The sequence below is a fragment of the Hordeum vulgare genome, chromosome 5H, assembly GCF_904849725.1.
Source record: "Hordeum vulgare subsp. vulgare chromosome 5H, MorexV3_pseudomolecules_assembly, whole genome shotgun sequence".
In the NCBI taxonomy this organism is placed as follows: Eukaryota; Viridiplantae; Streptophyta; class Magnoliopsida; order Poales; family Poaceae; genus Hordeum; species Hordeum vulgare.
The window spans coordinates 500,582,448-500,588,310 of record NC_058522.1 but is presented as its reverse complement, the minus strand read 5'-3'; positions in this window follow the sequence as shown (position 1 = coordinate 500,588,310).

Here is a 5,863-nt window from a genome sequence, read left to right as displayed (position 1 = left end):
TGAGATGTTCAAGGAGTTGAAGTTTATCTTTCAGAAGAACGCCCGGATCGAGAGTATGAGACCTCCAATAAATTCTATGCTTGCAAGATGGAGGAGAATTCGTCTGTCAGTGAACATGTGCTCAAAATGTCTGGGTACTCAAATCGTCTAGCTGAGCTGGGGATTGAACTCCCGCAAGAGGCTATCACTGATAGAATTCTTCAATCACTGCCACCAAGCTATAAGAGCTTTGTGTTGAACTATAACATGCAAGGGATGAACAAGTCACGCGGCGAGTTATTCGCGATACTGAAAGTCGCATAGTCAGAACTTCGTAAAGAGCATCAAGTGTTGATGGTGAATAAGACCACTAGTTTCAAGAGAAGGGTAATTCAAAGAAGAGCGGCAAGCCTGTTGCCAATCCGACGAAGAAACCCAAAGCTGGACCTAAGCCTGAAACGGAGTGCTATTATTGCAAGGGTATGGGTCACTAGAAGCGCAACTGCCCCAAGTATCTGGTTGATAAGAAGGCGGCCAAGGAAAAATCAGGTATATTCGATATACATGTTATTGATGTGTACTTAACCAGCTCTCATACTAGTGCCTGGGTATTCGATACCGGTTCTGTTGCTCATATTTGCAACTCGAAACAGGAACTGCGGAATAAGCGAAGGATGGCGAAGGATGAAGTGACGATGCGCGTGGGAAATGGTTCCAAGGTTGGTGCAATCGTCGTCGGCACAGTTTCACTTCAGTTACCATCGGGATTAGTTATGAACTTAAATAAATGTTATTTAGTGCTTGCGTTAAGCATGAAGATTATATCTGGATCTTTTTTATTGCGAGACGGTTACTCGTTTAAGTCACAGAATAATGGTTGTTCTATTTCTATGAGTAATATATTTTATGGTCATGCACCCAATGTGAGAGGATTGTTCATATTGAATCTTTATAGTGATAATACATATATACATAAAAATGATACCAAAAGAGTTAGAGTTAACAATGATAGCACCATGTTTTTATGGCACTGCCGCTTAGGTCATATTGGTGTAAAACGCATGAAGAAACTCCATACCGATGGACTTTTGGAGCCACTTGACTTTGATTCACTTGACACGTGCGAACCATGCCTCATGGGCAAGATGACTAAGCATCCGTTCTCCAGAACAATGGAGCGTGCAAGTGACTTGTTGGAAATCATACATACCGATGTATGTGGTCCGATGAGTGTGGAGGGACGCGGCGGATATCGTTATTTTCTCACCTTCACTGACGATTTGAGTAGAATGGTTATGTCTACTTGATGAAGCACAAGTTTGAGACGTTTGAAAAGTTCAAGCAATTTCAGAGTCAAGTCGAAAATCATCGTAACAAGAAGATGATAACTTTTTATTCGTTTGTCCGAATTAGATGAAACCAACGCCTAGAATTTCGTCTTGATCTCACCTCTCCGATGAACCTACCATATCAGCTTTTTGAAATTTTCAAATTTTCAAATTTGTTCACACTCATATTCAAACTTCTTTTGATCATATCTTTTTATCTGTAGCTCCGTTTTAGATGAATCCAATTGTGTCGGATTCGTATCAAAGTAATCTTCCCGTTTGTGTCATTATTTTTAACTTTTCAACTTGTAATTTTGATCAAATCAGATTTATCTATTAGTGTCCAAAAGTGTTCACATAATTCTAACCTGATTCAATGTTATATTGAAGTATTTGTATCTTTTGATCCGCTATTTTAAATCTAGTAATTCTTTTTTCCTACATGTTCATATTGACCTCCTATATCCAGTAGCATCATTAGTTTTGACCTTTGAGCGTTACAAATTTGAGTGATTCAAATTTGTATTCGAACATTCATTTGATCTTATCTTGCAAACAGTAGCACCTTTTCCATTGATTTCTTTTGCCCCTAAACACTTGTGTTATGTACTTTCTATTCATAACAACCATGCTCCAATTCAAATACTTTTGACCTTTATGGAATTCAAATTCTATTCATACTTCAATTCGCTATAACTTGCGTTGTAGTGCTCCATTTCAAGAAATTCTTTCTACAAATAAATTCTTATGTCTTATACTATTTTTCAAACAACATTCATGTTGTTCTCCCAATATTTTTTATCATCTCCCATAGTGTATGCAAGTCGAGCTTATATAGCGATAGTTGATCATCCTTTGACTCTTTTGAGTTGACCCCTTTCACCTTTCCTTTTACAACACCATAAGGCCCTATTTTTTATTATTAAACCTTAGTATGTTGTATTTTGCGCCAAGACATGTCTTGTTCTTATGTTCTTTTGGTCCTTCCTTTTGGCATGAATGTTTATTGAATGCTATTCGTTTACGATAGATTGCTCGGAGTGTGGCGAGTAGAATTATCAGGATTATGAGAGCGACCATCTTCATCAAGTAATACCAGGCAAGTCAGGTTGATCATATTATTACCTATGTTTTATATGCATTGTAGTTCTACCTTTCTTCACCCAATTGCATGCAAAGTAGGTACTTGGAAATTTTGGATCTTGATGTAGTATCATGTGGTAGGCACCCACCCCCTTGTTACTTTGGCCGGGACGTTATTATGCTATGCTCCTAGTAGACGGGGTTTGGTTGAGTGTTTACCATGAGTGTTGTGAGAACTTAATAATCAAGACCTGAAGACTCCAAGACTTGCAAGATCTCAGAACGAAATATACCTCTGGATGAAGGACGGTTTAGATGGGCTCCATGGAGAAACTAGTGGACGACCCGGGTTGCATGGGGAAGCGCCATGACATCTTGCAGAAAGCTTCACCCAGGCTCAAAGAGACGGACGGATATTTTCAAGACCCAAAGCTTACCTGCACAGCCACAAGTCATTATGGGCTCTGGCTTGGTTGGACAACGTGGTGACTCTGGACAGGCGGTGCTACGAGATGTTGAAGAACGGTAGGATTGGATGGGCACCGACAAAGGATCAGAAGAACCCGTTGAAAGACCATGTTTTGATCATCCGGTCTTCAAACACCCTGAAGTGCGAGGACATACACGGAGGCGATCAAATCTTGTGGGGAACGTGTGCAAAATTCTGCAGAGTACTCAAACCTAATCGATTAGCCGTGTCCACGGTCATAGACAACTTGAGCCAAAGGAACTGAAACTATCAGGAATTCTCAACACCATTATATATATTTGATGTGGGTAATAATGATAACTGGGTATGAGAACTGGTTGGCAGAACCATCTCATTAACTACCAACAACGTAGTAATATTTTGCTTTTAGCCCTCTCTTGATGCAGGAGAAAACTTGCTTTTCGCTAAAAACTTATAGCCCCACCTGCCATATATGCATGTAGAATAGATGATTATTATTTCACTCCCTCTCTTTGATGACTTGCCGGCATATTCAATATGCTGACCTACACGGCTTCAACGTCTTATGTTGCAGATACTTTGTTCGACGAGTAAGAGTACGATTCAGGGTTACGGTCTGCACTCAACTTGCCGTTGGTGTTTATTGGACTCCACTCCCTTGACTGTTTCCGCTGAGATTTTAAGGTATATATCCGATTTAAGTTATTTACATGTGATTGCACTTTGATATATCCATTGATGTATTGTGTGTGCCAGCATACTGATCCAGGGATGGCACAGATACACAGAGGCTTGACTCGTTTGAGTCGGGTCGCTACAGATATGGTATCAGAGCACATGTTGACTGTAGGACGTGACCCTAGAAACTGGAAATTTCTTAGGAAAGGATCTCTCAAAAAAAATTATTTTCAACAACACCTTTTACTTCTCATCTCTTCTGATTTCATCGAATATCCCCTCTCACCTCAAATAGTTAGACAATACCCTTACCCCTTTGACCACATGAAGGATCAACTGAGTCCCACTTCAAAGTAAAGACGATTTCATCATGCATTTGAAGAATTGAAGCTGCACCAATTGAAGACTCTCAAGACCCGAAGAATTCGAAGACCCTGAAGCGTTCGAATATTTATATGACCATTAGAAGTCCAATCCCCTGTTATATACCCATGTTAGATACGATGATTTGTGAGCCGTCATTGGTGTGTGTTTTCCGACGGCCACAAATTAAACCTATTCTCAAAAATATTGTTTGTATTGTGTGTATCTCCCTCTCTCTCTTACCCATCTCAAAACCTCAACCCTACCAGATGGAGTATGAAGCTGGACTTGTAATCTCTGGACCAATGGCCCAGCTGGAGGCTGAAATATTGATTCAGAACATGGAGAACCACTTCGGGAGCAATTTGATTTCAAGGAAGTATGAAGTGGCACACGCTCTTCAGTACTTTACCCAAAGTGCTGCTATCTGGTGGAAAATGCATCATGCCATACAAGGATTTAGTGCAGTAGAAACTTGGAACGAATTCAAGAAGACTCTGTTAAGATCCCATCTTATCCAAAAGTGCTATGATAGCCCGATGAAGAAGCCTTGTGCATGCAAGATCTGTGGAGAAATAGGACACACCCAGAAAGAACACCAGGATGGATGCCCTCATTGTGAAGAAAATCTCCCAACGGAGGAATGCCCAAGTAGTCAGGTGACTTGTTTCCTGTGTGAAGGAACCACCCACTACCCAGCCTAGTGTCACATCTACACCAAGGTGCAACAAGTTGCCAAAGAGCATAAAGCAGTAATGAAGGAAACTCTCAAGAAGAAGATTCTGGAAGAACCAGTGACAAAGGAAAATATAGAAGACCCTGATGAACAAGGTCTGACCAGATTTTTCTCCAATGCATGTTACTCATGTGGAGAAGAAGGACATTATTCACAGGATTGCATGAAGGGAAGCCATAAATATCTGGGAAACTTCCCGACGAAAAAAGTAGAGTTTGATCCACATGAAATGGAAGAACTGGCCAGAATGAAGGAGTCCGGAGAGAAGAGAAAATACACCAGCCAGAGTCAAATGCCTACACATAAGGACCTGAGTCATATCAGATGTTTCAAGTGTAAGGAGTTGGGCCACTACATCAATATGTGCCCAGGAAGGAAGCAGGAAACCCAAGGAGCAAAACCAAACACTAAGAAGCCTCGAGACTTATCTGAACTCATTTGCTTTCGTTGCAAGGAAGCAGGACATTATGCTAGTGATTGTCCACATGGGAAGAAAGCTAAAAATGGAGTAGTTAAGTTTTGACAGTGGCAATAAGTGCAACCTGAAGCACTCTTGTTTTTCATGAGATTATGGAGTTGAATTTTGTAATAGAAGACTCACAGATTGTAATAACTTCATGAATCAGTAAATTTATTGTTTCATGATTTCCTATGTTGAAATTGTATGAGTTATTTCTCTATGAACAAAGATCTCTGACCATTTCAAGGATATGAGATAATATGGTCTATGCAGGCATGAGTATGCTTCATTTTAAGTGTGGTAGTAATCGGTAAACCGACATGACCCAATGAGTAAGAATGTACCATGCATACCAAGGAGTCAAACTGATGGGGTTATAGTCCCAGGGTAGGGTCATAGGCCTGCCCTATAGGTCCTACACAAGGACTACCCTTCATAGAGGACAAGGCCCTTAGACAGTTCCGACTGAACTAAGGACGCCACCATCATCCAGTCGGCGACGAGCACTCGGAGCATATTTAACGTACCGACTGGAATCCACTATGTACATCGTAACCTCCCAGGAGGGCAACGGTCATACGTTTTCATACACTATTATTAGCATTTAAGGCTTACATTACCTGTAACGTAGGCATTTATTCGCCACTATTCCACCCTTGTCCACCGGGCCATTATGAAGGGCAGCGCACTCCATATAAGCCGCCTTTCCCCTCTGGCGCAAGGGTTGGCATTTGCTGTAATCCTATAATCCACTCGACACTAAGCTCCCAAGAGCACTGAGACGT